The sequence below is a fragment of the Onychostoma macrolepis genome, chromosome 24 (genome assembly GCF_012432095.1).
Source record: "Onychostoma macrolepis isolate SWU-2019 chromosome 24, ASM1243209v1, whole genome shotgun sequence".
Lineage (NCBI taxonomy): Eukaryota > Metazoa > Chordata > Actinopteri > Cypriniformes > Cyprinidae > Onychostoma > Onychostoma macrolepis.
The window spans coordinates 16,602,468-16,624,815 of NC_081178.1; the positions used below are offsets into that span (position 1 = coordinate 16,602,468).

Here is a 22,348-nt window from a genome sequence, read left to right on the forward strand (position 1 = left end):
ATAAAAGCCGCATTCCAGGGGATAAATATCATGTTATTGGGATCACTTCAACCTGCAGACATGAAAAACATCCCGTAGGAAGAGTGTTAATGTAAAAAGCGGACTTGGCAACACTGCTTATTAGGGTGAATATATGATTTAAAAATAATCATACATTTTTGGGTGAGCTGGCCCTAAAATTTTTTTAAATAGCATTTCTTTTTCTTTTTTTTCAACAAAAGACAGAAAACAGACACAAAGGGACACTATTTGCTCATCCCAGATTTGTTGTAACCAAATTACTCTTTTAAATGAGGTATTTTGTGCTTGGAAGCCACTCCGTTAATCTCGGACCAGCAGACCATTATTCCTTCAGACAGATGGAGTACTCTGTTTGTGAAAAACCGAATTCATGTGGGCAGAAGTTGATCCACAGGTCACCGACCAGCTCAGCTAATGAAAAGTGCCTGAGTGCTTTAACTTAATGGCAAATGGAATCTGGTAATTGTTCACCGTTTGGCAGGAAGGATCGAAAAGGGGAGGGAGAGAATGAAAGGAAAGGTTTATCATTCTGCGTTGTGAGATATTCTAGTCTCTTAAAGCATTCAGGGAGAGTTAATGTCAGGAGAGGGAGTAGCACTTAGATACTTTTCCTTACTTCAGGAATTTTCCAGAATCCTTTCTGCTGAGCTCATAGGCTGCTTAATCGCCACTGCGGCTGCAAAAAATGGCTTACAGGACAAAGTCTCCAGTAACTAGAACCTGATATCTTTGAAATCTGGAATTAAAAGGAAGGGAGAACCCTTTCAACAATGCTCACCTTAGACAAACTTTGAATTAGGCCATTAACTTTCTTTATTCTGTGGAACATAAAAGGAGATGTTTGGCAGAATGTCTGCTTATGCTTTGCATGGAAAAAAGCAGCATGAACATTCTTCAGAACATGTTGTTTTGTGTTCCATAAAAGAAAAAAGTTTATAATGATAAATATATGATATAAACATTGTCATTTTTTTGGTGAATTGGCCCTAATTTGTCAAGCAATCAAGCAAGAAGCTTGTATTCTAAAAAAATTGAATTATTACACTTTGCTTTGATCTAAGAACTTGAGAGCAATAAAATCTTGAGAAAGAAAGGATGAGAGACCCTTTCAGCGACACCCACCTTAGGCAAACTTTGAATTAGGTCACTAACTAGGCAAGAACCAACAAGTTGAGTGTGTTCGCACAAGTATATTGACATTTGAGTTAGTTTGTGTTGATTCATGGTGTAGCTCTACATGGTTTAGATGTCACAAAGTGTCCTGGGTGATACGAGTCAGAAACAGAGCTAAAAACAGAGGGGGAGGAGAAGACTTCCATTTAACACACCTGGTTTTGTTGTTGTTAATGTGTATCTCCCTCTGAGTTGAATTCATGCCCTGAGGCTCGTCACGCGTGAAGACTGCAGACGTTAAGCGCTGAGGGTTGTTGTTGCTGCAGAACTTTGCGCTTCGTGGCTGAAATACACGCTAACAGATTTCTGGTCAGTTCAGATTCAGTTAAGTGCCTCTTCATGAGTATGTCCAAGTGTCCCTAAAGTGTCCATCAGAGATAACTTTCCTAAGCAGAAATCAATAAAAACGTGGGCAACTGTGTTTAAATTCTCATTCATTAGATAGAGACCTCTGGGAGTTTGTCTGAGTGGTTGATAAAGCTTTTGAAGATGTTGATTCCAGCAGGGGAAAGTGCTCTTGACTGCACTGTAGAAGGAAGAAAGTTGTGTTGAAGGGATAGTTCACCCTCATGTCATTCACCCTCAAATATATTCACCCTCATGTCATTCTTTCTTCTGTGGAACAAAGAGTAATACAATTTCAGTCTGTTCCTCATATATAATTTTTTATGCTGCTTTTTTGTCCTTTTTGGACCTTGACAGCTCCAAAATCTACAAAAAAAAGATTGTACAAAATCTACAAAAAAAATTTGTACAAAAAAGTACAGGATATTCATGAAACTGCTTCTGTGTTCCATAGAAGCGAGAAAGTTATAGAGGTTTGGAATGACAATTTGAGTGAGTAAATGACAAAATTTTCAATTTTGGATAAACTACTAACCTCTCTACCCATTTTACATGTTTCTTAAAAAGCAATTAGTTTGAATAAACATATTGTGTGGTTTAACCTCTTTTCAGTCCAGACACACATCACTATGTGTTTCTCCAATGCAATCTCACGACCAATTCGTACATTATTTTACGAGGTGGCTAATTCGTACGAATTCGTACGACCTCACTCGTACGATTTCACAAATATCTTATGCATTTGTACGAGTGAGGTCACCTCATAAAATATGTACGAATTGCCTTCAAGCAACAGCTGAAAACTCATCTCTTTCGACACTACTTGACTTCAACCTACACATAAAAAAAAATCTCCTTACTTATTCCTTCCCTTGCTAGCTTGTACTTATTTAAACAATGCCTGAGACTTGGTGTTACAAGCACTTCCTTTGTCGAATTGCCTCTTCAAGATGAATCGCTTCATGTGTTCCCCAAATTGTAAGTCGCTTTGGATAAAAGCGTCTGCAAAATGACTAAATGTAAATGTAAATGGGCTGGTTTCTCTGTTTTTAATGGGGGCTAATTATTTCAAACACTATAATTCACTGTGTTATTTTTGTAATATTTTAGTATTTTCTTGTTCTTTATATAATATTATAGTCTCACCACAACAAAGAGATTAAGAACAGTTGCACTTTGCAGAATGAAACAAATGTTAATTTCCAGCCCATGCAAGAGAAGCACTGGACCATCTTGTCAGAAGTTAAAATAACTAGAAAGTTATTTTATCTTTGTTTTCACTGGATCTGCAGTAGCAGGAGCAAGCTAAAATTGTTCCTTCCTTCCATTGTGACTATTCCTGGATGGGAATCCAGTCTTTAGCTCCCAGCTGTGACTCTAGAGTGTGTTATTTAAAGTAACACAATGGAGGAATTCCTGTGAAAGTTCATCTGTTGCATCATTATTTAGAATACAAGCTAAATTGACCAAGATTATTTTCATGTTATGGCTGATAACTGATAAATGCCAGATATTCTATTCTGTTTTGCAAAAATAAATATAATGTTTTTGCCTGGTTGTTAAAAAAGTTTTTGGAAACATAAGCCACACTGAAAATGCATAAATGATTTGTTTGAAAATAATAAATGTCATTTGGTTTGATAATTTGCATCTAATGCAATGGCATTCATTTAAATGTAGCTTAATTTTCCAAATATTTAATGGGCCCACTCCCTTCTAATGCATTAGAGCCAAGTCACCAAGCAAGTTCTTATGAATAATCAAATAATCTGTTATAAAGTCACTTCTCCTTGAGTTTGCAGCAATTTAATTGGAGATCCGGTGTTCTCTGCCCTAGTTTCCACAGAGCCCTTATGAGACTATGAGCTCTGACAGGTTTGAGGCCCACACATGCAGTACTGACAGAAAATTGTAACTTTTAATCGTAATCTGGTGCAGTGGATGGACTGTTTCTCCAATTCCTCCAGTGCTTGTCGTCTTCTTTTTGTTCTGTTGCTGTTTCTTCTGTCTTTGCCTTTTCTTTCGCCTTTTCGCTCACTCTGTTTTGCTTGAGGTTGCCATTTTTTTGTTTGTCTGTCTCTCTAGTTATCTCCACCTCCTTTTATCTCATTTTTCCTTCTATCCCTCGCTTTTTCTTGCCCTCTTCTTTCTGAACAGGTTGTGAGCTGGTTTTCTCAGTGCTGATTAAAAGTAGCGTCTCTGTTTGAAGTCTATTCAGCAAGCTGTGTGTGGTTGCTTATTAGGGTCAGCCAAGAGGGTTAGAGACACACACACACACACACACACACACACCTAATGAACGCTGTCTCCTAAAGAGACTCCTTGTTTCAAGAAAAGAGCGGTTAAGCAAGACTGAAAAGATGAAGGGATTTCCTGAAATGTTGGCACTGAGTGTGGGTTGTGTGCACACACTCTTTCTTTTCCTCTTTCTTCTTCTGTCTTCGCTCCATTCTGACGCACCATTTAATGGCTAGACAAGCACCTGGTACAGAGAGACCGGTGAAATAGAAACAAAAGGAAATGGAGCGAGAAAAAGGGAAGGTTTTAAAGGTGAGAGGCAAAGCACATGCAGTGAATTTCAACAGCCATGGAAAAGTTTTAGAATTTCATTTGAGTTTAACAAAACATATCTGTTGAATTAGACTGCAGCTAATCTAACCTGAAACAAAGCAGTTTGCGTTGGAGATGTAGCTGTTTCACACCATATACATTGAGCCCTGGTGCTCATTTGGGAGATTGAGGTTTGAATCTGGCCTCTGTTGTGTCCCAGACCCTTTCCCTTCCTAATAAAATTCTCTTTAACTCTTTTCCCACCAGCAAAAAAAAAAAAAAAGTTTTATCCTAGCTTCATGCATTTATCAACACTTAAATGTGGGTAAGTTAAAAAAAATTGTATTAAATATTAAAATAGTAGATTGCTTCTATCAACACTTCAAAGTTTACACAGTTTTTGTCCGGTTTTGATTTATGCTTGTTTGATGATTATATTATTTTGCATATGTGATCACTTGTTTCTGCTGCTTCTTCACTGTGTTTTGATCCAGACAATCAGTACTCTTTCAGAAGATGTGTAACAGCACCCCCTACCCTATAAGAGTGTAAACACAGAAAGATGGAAAATTCTGTCAGTGGCGGGGAAAGAGTTAAAGGGGTCATATGATGCGATTTCAAGTTTTCCTTTCTCTTTGGAGTGTTACAAGCTGTTTGTGCATAGATGAGATCCCTAAAGTTGCAAAGACTGAAGTCTCAAACCCTAAGAGATATTCTTTATAAAAGTTAAGACTCGTTCACGCCCCCCCTAAAACGGCTCATTCAAACACGCCCCCACATGTCTACATCACGATGTGGAAATATTTGCGTAACGCCGCCCAAATGTTCACGCAAAGAAAGAAGGCGTGGTTTCAGTAACCGCAGTAGTGTTGATGCAGCCATGTCAGGGAGACACTGTGTGTTTCTATGTGAAAGCAAAAGCACTTTATTTGTCCTTCCGAAAGTAGATGCAATTAGGAATCATTGGTTAAGATTTGTTTACAACACAACAGCACAACCCAAATGTTCGAATTTGTGCAACGCATTTTATGGACTACAGTTTCGTGAACCTAGGAGAGTAGGCTGGCTATGCACGAAGGCTATTTCTAAAAAAAAAAAAAAGGTCAATTCCAACTTTGCTATGACAATCTGGCGCTTCTGAATCAGTGACTTGTAAGTATGTTTTGTTATTAATTCAAATATTTGCTATTGACTGTTCAAATGCGGAGTTTTGCGCATAACGTGTCATGTGTGTGTGAGTGTGTGTGAATGTGTGTGTGTGTGTGTGTGTGTGTGTGTGTGTGTGTGTGTGTGTGTGTGTGTGTGTGCGTGTGTGTGTGTGAGTGAGGGGAAGAGGGTCACACCACAGCGGAGTGTACATCCCGTCAGAAATTGTCGGCTTGTGTACTGCAAATACATACGAGCATCATCACTGTGTCTGTCAGGCGACTCTGTTCCCGTTTCGGGCTTGAACTGATAAACTAACTTGAAAGTTGAAGCTCGCGGTTATGGTAAGGGTCGTTACATTTCCGATGCGTGCTTGTGGTGTTCGGCCAATCACAATGCACTGGGTCAGCTGGCCAATCAGAGTAGACTGCACTTGTTGGAAGGACAGGCTTTGCAGAAAACGACGCGTTTGATAGAGGCGGGGCATAGAGGACCTACAATAATGTACAGTATTTGAAAAATAATGTGTTTTTTGAACATTAAAGCATGTCAACATGTTCTGTTACACCAAATACACAAAATAATCTTTAAAATAGCATCATATGACCCCTTTAATTATTAAGCTGTGACAAAAGCCCTATATTTCACTTTCTGGATGCTGATTGGTTAATACAGCAGTCAATTTCAGTTTAATTTAGTCACAGCTGAAGGGGTAATCCATCCAATGAGTTTGATTAGGACTCGTTTCCAAAACCATTCCACTGGGTGAAAAAACTTTAAACAGTGCTTGATTGTGAAATATTGAAATTAATTTTCATTCTTTGCTTTTTTTTAAGCTAGCTTACATTTTGCAAGCTAACCACTCAGTTTGCTGGTTTAGGATGCTTTTAGCCACTTAACCTGGCTGCTTGGCCTACCCTATGCTAGGGGTCAGTGGCGTGCACAAGGGGGGGGCCAGGGTCCGACGGTAAAGTGCCCTTAAGGTCCGGTGCCCCCGGTCTGCGATTTCTGCCGAGGGTAGAGGTGTTCGATATGACGATTTTTGATCGTGGACTATAAAAATGTCTCCACGATTTGCTTTTTTGAAGAAATATCGTAGTATCGTACTTCAGCGCGCATTCTATCAGCTGCAGTTCTGGCGCCGCTGTCTCTATATACTGTACAACGCCACATACATTCACATCAGTGTTAACTCAGCGGTAGAGTTACTCTCACGGGACACTGCACTTATTCGCAGTCACCAAAAGTACATTATTTGCATCTGCTTCAAAGACTTACTGGTTAAATGTTTCACTCAGTGTTCTGTTCTGACGAGCGCCTTTTCTGAGCACATACACCCAAAGCGCGTGCTCTAAAAAGCCCGTCAAACAGCGCCTGATTACGGAACTAAGTTATGTTTTATGCTAATACTGTCAAAACACACCAGGTTTATGTATAGACTCAGTTGGTTATGTCTAAAATGAAGGTAAACAGCTGAGAGAAACGCATGCGTGCCTGTATATTAGATGCGTGCAGGTCTTAAAGGGACAGTACTAAACATGCTGCCGACTGTAATTAAAGGGATAGTTATTAAAATTGTAATTCTGTCATTATTTACTCACTCACATGTTGTCTCAAACCTGTATTAATTTCTTTCTTGTGCTGAACACAAAAGAAGATATTTTGAAGAATGTGGCTAACCAAACAGTTGCTGGTCCACATTGACTTTAACAGTAGAAAAAAAAAAAATACTGTGGAAGTCACTGTAGACCAGCAACTGTTTGGTTTTCCACATTCTTCAAAATAGCATTTATTTTCAGCAGAAGAAACTCGTTCAGGTTTAAAACAACTTTTGAGTGAGTAAATGAAGGTATAAAAATCAAACACTAGTCTATTTTAATTTTGGGGTGAATCATTCCTTTAATGTTAATAAAACACCAAACACAAAGAGAAAAATCACTCACTACTCTTGACTGAAAAACTTTAATACAGTTGCTTTAATAGGAATCAATCTATATAGTGTTTTATTTTTATATTTGTTCATTCAATTTCTTGAATGCTCCTGCTAAATACACCTATTGTAGACTACAATAAAACACTGTTTATTTTATTTGTATATTATGTGTATTTGTAATGTGTATCTTTGCTCTCATTTTTTAATAACAAAGATAAAATAATGACAACGATTTTTATCTTCACCCACTTTGGCCTAAATATCCGCCATACTTTTTTATATTTTGTTACCTTAGTCTGGCTGTACTGCTCAAACAGCTTGCAAAATAGAAAATCCAACATGACAAAGAATTGTGATAATATTGTGAATCGTGATATTAAAAAAAAAAAAATCGTGATATTTTTGCCATATCGCCCAGCCCTAGCTGAGGGGGACCAAACCCATACATTATCACAGACTTTATTGCTGAAATATGAAGTGTTTCTTGCTACAGACTAGAATGGCTGCAACAGTAAAGTTTTCTTCCAAAAACGGTACCAGTATCCATTATCATAAAACAACAGCGATGGACATTCAATACCCAGCAGCATACCTTTTGAGAAAAAAAGTTACCAACATTATTTAAAATGTCTTATATAGGTAATATCTTATAAAAACTTATATAGGTTTGTAACAACTTAACTTAAAAATATACTTTTAAGACTTGAAGTACACTGCAAGTGCACATTCAGTACAATTAAGCGCACTTCATTTTCATAAGGGATGTGCTGACAAACACCTGTTGGATTTGGCTGGGCTGAAAGATGATGAGGTGTCAGTGCAATCCGTATAATGATGATTAGTGGTTTTAAGATGGTACCTGATGTTGATTGGCGAGTTTCATGGCTGGCCTGAGGGTGATTTGTCTGGCCGCAGTTGCTCGGCGCTTTGATTTACTGAAGAACAAAGCAGAGCTGATATACGACGTAAGACAGCGTGTAGATTCATGCTGTTATAGATCAGCATGTGCTCATCTAAAGCTCTCCAACATCTATTGAGCCAGACTGAATCATCAACAACTGTCTCCATAAAAGGTACTGAAATATGTGTGTTTGGATGATCAGATGAGGAATCTTTACTTGTTGAGACAGATATTGTTTTGCTGACCGAGTTTGAGTTTTGTGTGTGTGTGAGTGTATTTTGCTCATGCCATTAGGTAATTAGGGGTACTTAGTCTACAGGGCAGATTTCTGCAATTGGCAGAGGCTTGTGTGTTTATTAAACTATGAGTCAGTCATTTGTCTGGTCAGTGTTTCTTCCGTTTTTAAAAGTCATCTCACTATGCTTTAATATGTATTATTAGTTTTTGTCTGTTTGCCTGTTGATTTGTGCTTCTCAGAAAAAACAGAAATTGTTTGGGAAATCTGAAAATAATAATTATTTTGGTAATTCCATTTGGTGTTACCTTTAAATCACACAAAATATTATATATTAAACACTGCATTTTAGACTCTTTAGGTTTGACTGAAACCATACACACAGCTGCCACTTTTGCAGACCATCTAATAGCAGATGCTAAAGTCACTTCCAATATATACTTCTCCTTATTATACCTTCTCTAAATTATAGCATGTATAGCTTTAGAATACACTTCGGAGAAGCTATATAGCAAGCTAGTTTTGAAAACATAAAATCTTTGAATGGTAGTGTCATCTCTTTCTTTCTTCACTATTTCTCATATTTTCTTTAATTTTTTCCCCCATCTTCATCTTCACTCTTATTTCAGTGTCAGAATAATTGTGGGAATCTTATGTGCAGAGAGTTATCCAAGGCGGTATTCCATTTAAGTAGCCATGACAAAGCATCTTTTTATCTCTCCTTTCCTCTTACACACACACACACACACACACACACACACACACACATATGTTTGTTTTTGTGAAAAGTGGGGACATTCCATAGGCGTAATGGTTTTTATACTGTACAAACTGTATGTGCTATTGCCCTACACCTAACCCTACCCCTTACAGGAAACTTTGTGCTATTTCAGATTTGCGTTTTGAAAAGTGGGGACATGGGGTAATGTCCTGAAAAGTCACCTTCTCCTTGTAATACCTATGTCATACCCTTGTCATTATACAAATTTATGTCCTCATTTGTCACAAAAACGCACACACACACACACACACAATAAATGAAAAGAAAAAGAAAAATAGCACGGCTATTATGTTTTGTGTGTAAATGTACATGTATAAATACATTAAAAAATCATACACAACATCCACAAAAAATGCTATTTTGTGTAAAAGGAACTGATTATAAGTACACTGTAAAAAAAAAAAATGACTGTGAATTTAATGGTAGAAGACTGTAAAAATGTTACAGTACAAACTTATTAAATGGTTAACGGTAAGTTCTCCTACTATATGCGGTGAAAAACTGTATTGGCCATAACGTTATTTTACGGTAGTATATCATTTTTGGAAGTGGAAAAAGAACATATAATTTACAGTGAATAACCGTAAATTGACATTCCCAGAATTCCTGTGTTACATTTCAAATTTGACGTTTTTTTTTTTTTTTGTTATCAGTTTTGCACATTAGGGTTGTATGTTACACCTAATGTTGTTAAATTAATGTTTATTGCATTATTTCAGTTTCATGTGTGTTACCATGATGGCGTTTAATATTTGTGTGAATGACACTCTGCACCTTCTATATGTTAATATTTAAATAATCTCTAAATTTAATATCTAAAATGTTGCTACCATATTTTTTACAGTAAAATTCTGGCAACCACAGCTGCCGTTTTTTTACCGTAAATTTTACGGCATTTTTTTTACAGTGTAAATTATAATTATAGCTCCTTCATGCCTACTATTGTCTAGTGTGTGTGTGCAGAGTGGAGAGAAGTTAGTTTTTCATTTTAGGATCACTAGTCACTAACTGCCTCACTGCATATTAGAATTTGATAAACGTCCCCATAATCAGACTCAGGAAATAGAATGAGTTCAGCCATTATGATATCATCAGTCAGACAGCCAGACCAATCATCTCGTCTCATCTGACTCTGAATTCCTTCAGGCTCACGGAGGGACAGAGGATCATAGAATGTTGAGCATAATTAAAGGAAAAACTCAAAATTGCAGAGTTATAGTTAATCTGAGGGCCTTCCTGGACCGCCGATCAGATCTCATATGAAAAGCTGTCATTGTCTGTGTTTTTTGTTTCTCTTTTCCTGTCAGCTCCTGAACTTTTGTAGCCTGTAGTAAAGTGATATTTTAGAGCATACTCAGTGGCTGAGAATGCTGAAATAGTCACTGCGGTTCATCTGAATTTGTGTCCGTGTGAATTAGACGCAAGTGTTTTAACATGGCGTTTAGAGCAAGTTTGAACAGCCCTCATTTCCTCACATCACAGGCTGGTTCTCCTCCATTTCCTTGGGTGTCTGGATAGTTTCATTGATTTAAAGTATGGCTGTATATTAAAGAAACTTAATTCTCTTCACCACTTTTTCTTTATCACTTTCTCTTTCATCATGTTTTACAATGTTGTGTTCCGACTCACTCATTTGCACACACACAGATATGCACCTCTAATTAACTTTGGCTGTTCTGTTGGGGTAAGAAGGCTAAATAAACTATCTTAGTCATTATTACAGAAATGTGTGCTAATAAGATACAGTATGCAGTGATTTTTCTTTTTTTTCCCCCATGCATAAAATGCATTAAGCAAACAAACAAACAAGCAAAAAAAAGTAATCTACATACTGTTAAAAATTTTGGGGTCAGTAAGATTTTAGTAAAGAAGTTAATCATCTTATTCAGCAAGGACACATTAATCAAAAGTGACCATAAATACATTGCTAATATTACAAAAGATTTATGTTTTAGAAAATGCTGTTCCTTTCTCTTAAAATGATTTCTGAAGGATCGTGTGAAACTGAAGACTGGAGTCATGGCTGCTGAAAATTCTACTTTGCCGTCACAGGTATACATTACATTTGAAACTATAAAAATAGAAAAGAAAAAAACAAAAAACGTAAAATTTCCACAGTATTGCTGTTTTTACTGTTTTTTATTATTTTTACTGTTTTTTATTATTGACCCCAAACTTTTGAACAGCAGTGTTTATGATTTAATAGATCAATAATGATTATTTGAATGGAAGAAGTATCACAAAGTATGTAAATACTTCAATATGTTATTGTACACCTTTAATTAAAAACCAGGCTTAAAATTTACTCAATTACGTTTCAAATGTTAATATTAAATATTAAAGATATAATAATAAAAACAATTATACTTTATTAAATAGTCTTTTCTTTTAATATATATATTTTGGGCTTTTTAAACTTTTATTCAATCGCACAGTTTAGGGTTAGAAAGAAAACAATTGCTCTAATAGTTTCTTTCTTCATTATTAAAACAGGGATTTAAACCTAGAGCCTTTTATTACAGCACTAACCACTATCATCTAACACTTTATATAGACTACAATACAAGTATTGACTGTAAGTTAAGAAGAATTCATCTGCATACATATTGTGTTCCTAAACAGACAGACCCACAGGGCTGACAGACCTCCAACAGAATACAAAGAATGAAACATATTGTGTGCAATAGACAGCCCTCTGTCTGTTTGCTCTCAGCTTTTCTTGTGCTTGTTCTTGACTACCACAGCGACACCCTCCAGCTACAAAGCAAATATTTTTCTGTGTTTCCTGGGTCTATAGTGTTTATAGGTGAGTTCTCTGTAGTGTGTGGTGTTTTTTTTTTTTTTGGTTTTTTTTTGAATGATGATGTGAAAGAAGGTGTGTGAGAGAGTGAAAGGTAAAATAGTTGTTGTCATCTGTGTGTTTAATGGTTTGTTTTTGCCAGCAGATGCTGATTCAACTAAGCCCTCTTGCTGTCAGTTTGCACTTCTAAACCCCCTAGCATATAAATTTTTCATGACACCCCATGATTTATCTCATATAGTGAGAATAAATTGGATAGTCTGTTTTAGCGTGCATGTTCTGTATTACTGGAAAGAGAGGACCTGTAGGAAAGTATAAAGTGTGTGTTCAGTTTGTGTTCAGGTGGGTTACATTTTGTCAGGGAAGAACTGATTTGGTTTAAAGAACAGAATTTAGCATAACCCAGTTTGCATATTTATACTATACACTAAAAGTATGAACATTTTAATATTTATTTATTTAATTATTCGCTTGCATATGAAATATGGACTTTTTGTGTTTTATTTTATTCTTTGCTGTAGCTGACAGCACACTCTTCTCATTGTGTGTGTGTGTTGTGTTTGCAGAAGCACACGAGCGTACCATATACAAGCGTCTCTTGACATCCACATGACTTTGTATCCGGGCCTGAGTGTGTGTGTGTGTGTGTGTGTGTGTGTTTGTTTTAGTATGTGCATGAGTGTTTGGGGGCAGGGCTGAGTGTTTCAGTGTCTGCTGAGTGTTTTAGGTTTTGCAGATAACCAAGGACAGTTATGTCTTTTCCACTATTTAGGCTACCATCCGCCTTTCATTCCCTCTTCGCTCCTCCCCTCTTTTAGTTTGTCTGCCAATGTCAGTTGAACGCACACACCCTCGTACTCCCACATACCTACATAAACACTCCAGACATGTGCTCTGTTCCAAAACTTTGTGAGCTGCCTATGTAGGCAGCATTTTAAGGAGCTCTCAACACGAAGGCTTGTTATCTTTATTATGCTGCATCCAAGCTACCTTGTTTTAGGCAAAACCCTAAAGCACCATTACAATCCCACAACGCATTGCATCAAGCTCAAATTCATAAAGAACCAAACAACTTTGATAGAAATAGTTCGGTGTCATTAGAAATGTATTGTTTTATCCTAAATTTGTTCTAAGTGTTTTATGCCTAAAGTATCATGCAATTAGCTTAGCATCACGTTCATCTTTCACAATAAAAGCAATGCCAAGAAAACACTGAAACAAACTCAGATTCATTCAGTAGTGAAAACTATTGATAGAAATCATTAAATGTATCATTTTTATAGGTGATAAACCACTCATTGTAAAGTTTTTTGGCAATGACCCACCTCTCGATACTACAGCTGAAAAATTTTATATATATATTGCTACTTTAGAATCTTTTTGGTGATGGTGAAGTGCATCCAGACTGCTGACATGTTTACCTGTTTTAACTTTTCCATGTGTGCATAAAAAAGATGCTGACACAGTCAAAATCTGTCATCAAAGTAGTGCTGTAACTGTTTCTTTCCATGACTATTTTAGCAGAAATTTCATTTTTTGTTTTCTGCATTATCTGCATTCTTTTAAGTTGCTAAAATTTCAGTGCATCACTAGTATTGTGCTAGTATTTCAGCAACATGCTAACACTGAAATCAATTTCAGCTTCAGTCTCCTCCTGTTTATGCAGCACATGGACACTATGTAAAGCGATCCAAATTGCTCAATTATGATGCTGTCTTAGAAGACAGCTGTCTATGTAGTCAGTATGCAAAGCTCGCTTGGTTCTGGCACAGATCTGTTGTGTATTTTGGAGATGTTTTGTTGCGCTCACTTAAGATCTCACTGAAGACTGAAACCTGGCTCTGATTCTAACAGCAAACTGAGGGATTTTGAGAGGAAGCTCTAAATTCACAGACACACACACACACACATGCGGCCCTCCAGTTTGTGTCGCAGGGGGCTCCGTAGCAGGAAGTCCTCCACATGTTTTGCTTTAGCTTAAGGGATTCTCTCTCTCTAACTTCACTCTTCATCAGTGGCTCTTTATTTCTCTCTGTCACACATCTCCTTTTCTTTTCTTCTCTAAGTTCTCCATTCCCCTCTTTTTCTTCTTGCAATGAGGTGATCCAGGCTCGAGGGAGTGCCAAGAGAGTTACAAAAACCGCATTCATCGCGACACACAATCGAAAACACACACACACGCTCACACAACACGTCCTGTCTAAACAATGCTCCTTGGCTGAGTCTGGGGGAGTGATTTGAGTTGGTGTAAAGGGACAGCACAGGAAGTGTCAGCGAGAGAGAGAGTTGGAGGGTTTGGAGAACAGGAGCAGCCCTACAGCGAGGAAAAAACTTTCCCTGCCGCAGCAGCAGGCGGAGTGGGTCTCAGTCTCTCTTGCTCCCTTGTTCACGCTTCGGTTGTTGTTTGGATGTATGATCCTGGACAGGGCAAATAGGGTGAGTAATACAAGCTCTCTATTACTCTTTCCTCATACTTAAAGAGCTGTAAAGGGATATTAGAAACATCGTTCAGTTCCACTTCTCCTCTGTAGCACATTAAAAACCTTTTTTTCCCAAAACTTTTATTGAGACAATGTTTAGAGCCTAATTAAAACACAAATGCCGACTCCACAGCCAAACCTCTGTGTCCTTAGTGCCGTATCCATTACTTTTACAATTCAGCAAGTTTATAGTCTTCCTCCCCCTGTGTTTATTCATTCCGGTTGATAGTTTACAATGCTTCTCACATTTTATTATTGTATATAAGGGAAGGATATGGAAGCAGTGTGAGTCTCTGAAATGTTTTGGGACATGCATCACGTCGGTTGGTCATCATGGTCAAATCTTCTTGTAAAACATTCTTGTACCTAGTAAAACTGTTTAGGTGTGAAACTTTTTGCATTTAATTCTTTCTCTTTCAGAAAGGAAAGTTTAGTATTGACCAAACATGGCAATATTGTGGTTTTCGTGTTTACTTCCTCTGTCATTGAGCACTCTATCTATCATTGTGCAACCACAGAACTGTGGTTTTACAGCATGCATACAAATATACAAACATATTATTTGTGACAATGCATTCCCGTTGAGAATTCCCTCTTATCACCCTATTGGCGTTCCATTGTAACCCACAATTGGCCTTCTTGATTATTTACTCTTCTTTCCGTAGATTTGTAAACATGTTTAACGACCATCTCATGAGATCCGTTCCACGCCTGTCAGTTGCGAATTACTTGGATGCCGTTGACTTTATTTATAATCAAGTGAAATATGAACTCATTGGTTTCAGAGTTATGTCGGCAGCCAGAATTCCTCTGGGTAATGACAACTTTTCCGAGTTTCTCCCTCCACGCTGGTTAAGTAGATTTGCATCTGGAGGTCTTGGGCTGCATCCCATGCGTGTCTGGAAGGAATATCAAGGCTTTTCTCTCAAGGTTGTTTGTCCAGAGATGCTAGATATAAATTTGAGTAGGATTCAGTTGTGCTGATAGATGGAACCTCAATTTTATGATGAGGAAGCTTCTGGACCTGTGTTTGAGCATGTGTGTGTTTCTCAGGATTCAGAAGCCAGGGAATGAGGCCAGTGTAATAGACTCTTAACTGTTGGGCAGAGGATGTTACTTATTCAGCACTTCTGATTTTTTCTGTCCTTGCAGACAGCCTGCTAAAGCAAGCGCTCAACCAGTAAATATTCAAGTTCTTATGCTCATTTCACTAGCAGGTAATTTAATTTAGTATTTTCCACCCCAGCTAACTTGTTCTAAAGTGGTATAAATACAAAGTCATGAAAGTCATGAAACTCTAGATGGTGCAGGCTGATAGGCTCTAACTCAATCTGATAAAATCACATCATTATTCACATGGTGCAGCTGATTGGTTCCTTTTGTATCAGCTGCCAATGAGCTTTCTGCTCAACATTCAAATACTCGGCTAGTGCTTGCTGTAGCAGTTGCAGTACACTTCAGAAACCCTCCACCTTCCCCAGCTCCACCTGTGTAGATCTGCTATGGGGTAATTTCATGTATGTTATACACAGGGGTTATTTCATGTTATATGTCCAGCAGAAGTATTTATTACATGCTTACAACAGCATGTCTGTGGATGTATTGACAGTAGCAAGATCTATTCCGCGAAGACCAAACACATTAATGTTGCCATGGATGTTACCATGCTAAACTCTCCAAGAGTTGTCATGACAGAACTTATCATTATGGTTAAGCTTACAGTATAGTCGTTCTTTACCCTTAGTGCCAAAATGATACATTTCCTACCTTTTCATTTTTTTAATTCATCTGGGTCATTGAGTTGTTTTATTAGGTCAACTAGGGGAATATTGTGCTGTCCTATCAGAAGTTCCCTGCTCAAAAGACCATTTTAGACACACAGGTTTATATTTGGATGATTCTGGTCTAGCTAGCTGTCTTTAAAACTGGTGTTTTCAATAGTGTTGTGAGTCTGGAGCCTGAGGCCCAGAAGATTGAATGTGCCATGCCATGCAAGTCTTACAAGCCAGACTATCAGTATGCTGCATTCTGGCCAAGAACTGCAGCACATGTCCAGTTGTCTGATCAACATGTAATTGTGCTTTTAATGTGATGTCTATGGGTCGGATATCAAAGTAGTACCACAATAATAGATTGATGTGCAACTGCTCATTTGAATATGCAAACACTGGTGCAGCTGTCTTTGTGCAAGAAAGCACTCAATAGCTGTGTTAAAATCCATATACTTTTATATAAATTTTGGGATATTGCATAGAAAATACAAAATAGAAACACCAACATGTGATTAAAATGCGCATAACAAACCTATGTGCTCACTTGAAGTGGATGAATGTTTTATATAAAACATTAATAAATTCCTAGATGCTCATTAAAAAAGCAGTGTGACTAAATATTTTGCATTTATTTCCTTGGTTTTGTTGTCTTGAACACATGGGATGGAAACTTTATTTTTGCAGTTTTCCAATTTTTCACATAAATTAAATTAACAACTTGGATGTGAATGGAGCTATTGTAGCAGCCCGGTAAACTTTTATGGACTGATAAAAACTTATGCATCCAGACTCAAATAGGCTGCCTTGTGGCCAACCAGACAGATTAGAACTGGTGGATTTTGCCAACTCTTGCTTTTTGTGTAAAATTTGTGTTGTTAGTTGGAGTTAAACACAATAACTAAATGTTGTGTCGGCTTTTGACAGAGCCATTTTATCCTACATTGTTCAGTCCTTTCCAGAAATGCGTCTCTCTGTGCTCCCACCCAAATTTTCCTGCAGAACATTCAGCAGTCTTTGAGAATAAGAAAATAAGAGGCAAGACAATGATGTCATAGCAAAAATCACCGAACCATCTGCGAGAGCCAGATGAAACAGCTGCCTCAATTGAGATGGACTTAACCTTTTACTCTCAGCAGAGTGCTTATTTTCCTTACGCCTTTGCTCTTTGATTCGGCACACGATATCAGCGTGTTTTCTCTGTTCTTGAGCTCTAAACAACTACACCTGTAGCACCATCTCAGAGGAATCTTCATCCATCAGTTCTCCATTAAATATTAATCCTGTCTGAGAGCACATGCCCCTTTTATACAAGCCTGGCTGAGAGATAGGAACTAATCGCTAATTGAATCGCCCTCATTTAACAAACTTCCTCAAAGGTTCCTCGACACTTATCTAATCCTGCTCTCTTTCAAAATGGGAAAGTACTTCTTTCTAGTCTCTCAGTAAAAAGACAAATCTTTTTCTCTTTGATCAAAACCCTGCAAGTGTTTAGACTTCAACAAATGCATGTAAGGGGAACAGAAGCATTTGCAGAATTTGTAGCGTTTAGAAGAGGCTGGCCTCATAATAGTGATCAGTAAATCCACAAGGTACACTTTGAAAAGGAAACTATTTACATAAGACACTCACTTGGTTAGAAACTGCAACGCCATCTTTCCCTCATTTATAATTCTCTTATAATCATTTTTGCTTCAGAAAACCATATTTTTTATTCTCTGATCTTGAAGCTTAAGGGTGTAGTTTTCTATGGCACTACCGCCTCAAAACAAAATTGCTAAAATGCTAATTGTTTTCACACAGGTTTTCCAAACACTCCCCATTGGCTGTACAAACAGTAGCCCCACCCAAAGTTCACACTATTGGTTGAACTGTTGCTATGCTGGGCAGGTCGAAATTCTCAAACAAACAGCAATGTTGTTTAAACTTTTCCAGAGAGTCATCCTACAAATAGCTAGCTTTCAGTTGTTTCTGTATATTAAGTAGGCAGTTTAACATCAAAGTATTGAACAAGTTAAGAAAAGAGCAGTATTATACAAGGTAGTGCACAAAATAATTCATGTTAATCAATAATCTGCCCCTGTAATGTGAACAGGAATAAAAGTTGTGATTTACTTTCACTAGTGGTTATTTTAGCTGGAAACTGCGGTCAGCTGTATGTTTAGGTAGGCTATGTGTTTGGGTTTTTGCAAAAATGTAGGTAGAGGCATTTTTCCCAATAAGCCTATGTTTAAAAAAAAAATCATACTTAAGCTTTAAATTCTGCTTTCTCTTTTACTATTTATCTTGCTTGAGGAAGGCGGGAAAGTGACAGCTCACCACTTCTATTACCTCACGGCTTGGTGAGGAATGAGGCTTCCCACAACTTACATAAGCCTGACCTGCTGGCTTGCTTGGCCTGTGTAGAGGTTCTTAAGGCCTTTTTTTTTTAATAGTTTGCCATATAAAAACGGAATGTTGGATGAATGGATGGCCTTTGTTTTTGCTCTTTTATGATCTGAATGCAGGGCCCAGACTGGTGATCTTACATCAGCCACCCATGGTTTGTCTGTATGCCTTGCTGTGAGACTGATTATCCTGTGAAGTAAAATGTAATTCTCTGTTGCGACATGGAATATCAAAAGTTTAAAGGCAAATCCTGGGAGACTGTGGTTACGTATCTGCTTATTTATTCTGTGTAACAGCTTACATAAATATAAACTACTGCGGTTGCTCGTTAGCTTGCTCTATCCAAAACACATATGGGAATAATGTACAGATGGCTGGTCATTATTGGAAAAATAAATGTGACAGGGTGATCTGGATACCGATATGCCGCAGTGAAATAAATACATGGATATTAAATATTGATCTGAGTTATTATTTTATGTGAGTAGAGAATATGGAGTCATACGAGAGACATGAAACTAGCACAGCTATGTTGGAAATTGGTTGTCATGGGCAGGCAGATATAGTTTAGCAGTCATTATACAAAAATAACTGACTACATAATACTGTGATTGACCAATCAGAATCGAGTGTTCCAGGGATGATAATAATAAGTATAAGCTGTATAATAAGTATAATAAGGTTGTGGAAAATCTGAGCGAAAAAAAAACTGCACATTGAAAATGTTTTGATTTTTATGGAATTTCTATGGTATATTCTATGGCTTTTTACTGGTTTGATCCATAGTTAGCATTATTTTCTGATGTTGCTTTATTGATAAAATTGTTACGATAAGTGCTATATACAAAATTATCAAATCTAATACAAAGTTAACTTGATAGAATACTTTCCAGATAATATTTCACTCATTTATTTTGGCTATAGTACACTGACAAATAAATAACCTTAAAATTACATTTTGAAAACAAGTTGTCTTTATAATATCATGCATTAAAAAGTTTGAAACCCTTTGACTTAACAAACTGAAATATAGAGTCAGCATTTTCTTCAAAGCATCAAAGCATAGTCTTCTGAGACTCATAGAATCAGTCATGTGCCCTCGTCTCTGCACCGATCACATCCCCACAGGTAGTAATGCATGGGGAAGTTTGTACTATTTTCCTCAGATTAGCCTGTAACCCACGGGCACCCCATTGCCATGGGAACCACTGAGGCAATCAACAGCAGATCACCTACAAATGGCACCGAGCCTGAAAGAGAGGCAGCGGATAATTCACTGACGCCAGACCGGAGGCTGATATCACTGCAGTCCAAGACAGATTTGACATAAACTTTAGCCCATAACTCGTCCTGCACCGTTTGTGCTACAGACATGAATGATGCCTCAAAACATGCGTCTTGCTGAGTTAGAGGTGTGCTATAACTTTTATGCTATTGGACAGGAATTTGGCCTGTCAAATGATGGAATTGCAGAGAAATCCTGTAGATTTATTTTAAAGGAGTGACCCAAACCATGTCTACGGGCTAGTATACCATACCTGGATGGGCCTTTTAGACTTGCAACCACCTAGCAAGCCACTCACAACACGCTAACATCATGGCTCATCAAGGGTTGCCAGGTCTACATAACAAAACCAGCCCAATTGGTAATCAAAACTAACCCAATCACATTCTGGGGGGAAATAGATATTAAAATCGCTCCAAATTACCATTCTGGGGGGTTCCAAACCTCCTTCCGGTGGGTTCCATTTTGGTCAAAATCGCGTTCCTGGAGAGTGGGGAATTTCGCTTCAATATGCAGAGTAAAAAATAACCTGTGGCAGCAGTATAAAAGTAGCCCAATTTCATGGGAAAACCGCAGACTTGGCAACACCGTAAGCTAGCAATGCTCATGTTCTTCATTAAATGTAAAATCTAGCCCAAAAATACAGTAAACTACCATTTCAGTAGGATTATTTAATATTTAAAGTCTTGTATGCACAACAAAGCTCTGCATTTAATTGATAAAAAATACAGTAAAAATGTAAGATTGTGAAATTGTGTTTTCTATTTTAATATATTTTAAAAAGCTGAATTTTCAGCATCCATTACCCCAGTCTTCAGTGTCACTTGATCCTTCAGAAATCACTCTAATATGATGCTTTGGTGCTCAAGAAATATTTCTTCAACGTTGTTTAAAAAAGAAATCTTGAGACCACAAATCTTTGAATGATATGTATTATTATATTATATTATATTCGCAATTTAAATACCTACATAACAAATACCAGCAAAAAGTTCTTGAAATCATTCTTTGTCTCCTCTAAGGAAACAAAAGTGTGAAAAAGAGTCAGTTATTCCATAATGGTACATCATATAATCCCTTAGAGTGTCCCTACTTTCATCTTATAATTACAGATTCATCAGCCATGTGCTCTTTTCATCTCAGCTGGACACGAGTGTGTGCGTGTGTATGAGAGAGAGAGTGTAAGTGTTGAGTAGTTAATTATGTTTGGTCTTTAGTAAGTCTTTGGGTATTAAACTTGGCTAATCTTAATAAAAATGGATGAAATCCCTCTAACTGCTAACAGTCAGGACCTTTTTTCACGCTTTTATGTCATCTCACTTTGTCTCTGTCTCTCGTTCTTTTTCCCTCATTTATCTGCGCTAACCATATGCTAATGACGCCTTATCTTTTTCCGCTTTATAATCAGCTGTTAGCACGAATGTACAAAATTGCGCTGCATGGATTGGTCTTAATTCAACAGATGAATTTTTGATGTCTGCATCGAGGGCAATTTCACTGGAAAAGGCTTACTGGCTGCTAGGAAGGATATGATTTTCCATAAGGCCTATTTGGCTGTGGTTACATGATTATTCGTTTTCATGCGACTGGAATGCGTCTGAGCCATAAATATGTTTGCAGGCAGCTGAATGAAGCTAGGTGAAACTTGACATGCTGGAATAGATTAATGCATCTGGCCAGCTATCAGATGCTGAAGCGAAGGATCCCAAATTCACTTTAAAGTAACATCTTTATTATCTTCGTGACCTCTGGTCTCTCTTTCTGTACCAGATCCTCTGATATGTTCTGATAAGTGAGTCTAGCTAGATGGAGAGGAAAAAAGAAATAGCTGAAAGCCACTTTGGGTTTATTTATCCAGTGATAAAACTTCCTTCTCTGGAAATATGAGTTATGGACAGACCAAGAAAATATAAGGATGCTTGGTATTTCTGTACTATATTGGTTCATATTCAATTTTTATTTTTCGTCTAATTATTATTATTATTATTATTATTATTATTATTTAGTCTAATTATTGTAAGTTCATGCTAATTTATTTAGACAAAATAGTATAAAATTTTAAGATTGATGGAATTGTAATATAACTGAAAAAATTAAATACATTTTAATACATTTCGTATAACTGAATTATTTTAATGTATTAATATATAACTTTATTATAGTACACAACTTTAAAGCCAGAAAATAATATATACTGCTTAATAATTTTATATAATAAGAAATATATATATTAAATACAATATTTATTTTATAAATAATATTTATTGGTTATTGGCCCAACCATAATATTAAAATAAATTTGAATCAATTTTGTATAATTGAATTATTTTAATGTATTAATATATAACTTTATTATAGTACACAACTTTAAAACCAGAAATTAATATATGCTGCTTAATCATTTTATATAATAAAAATACATATATATATTTTATAAATTATTTTTATTGGTTATTGGCCCAACTATAAAAATAAACTTAAAAAAATAATAATATCAGGGCATCTCTAAAAAAAAAAAAAGGATTCAAGTTCCAAGTGTTG

At 36.9% G+C, this 22,348-nt stretch overlaps 1 protein-coding gene across 9 annotated transcripts in view; it reads left to right on the forward strand.

The window, feature by feature from the left end:
* Nucleotides 1–22,348, forward strand: part of si:ch211-285f17.1 (sickle tail protein homolog) — a 132,880-nt gene that overhangs the window by 42,500 nt on the left and 68,032 nt on the right. The window contains exon 1 of one of the 9 annotated variants that reach the window (XM_058765014.1): nt 13,900–14,321. The exons of the other annotated variants lie outside the window; for them this stretch is intronic. The gene's annotated coding sequence lies outside the window, so the exon portion shown is untranslated. Of the gene's footprint in view, nt 1–13,899; nt 14,322–22,348 lie in introns of those variants that run through there. 9 annotated transcript variants of the gene reach the window in all.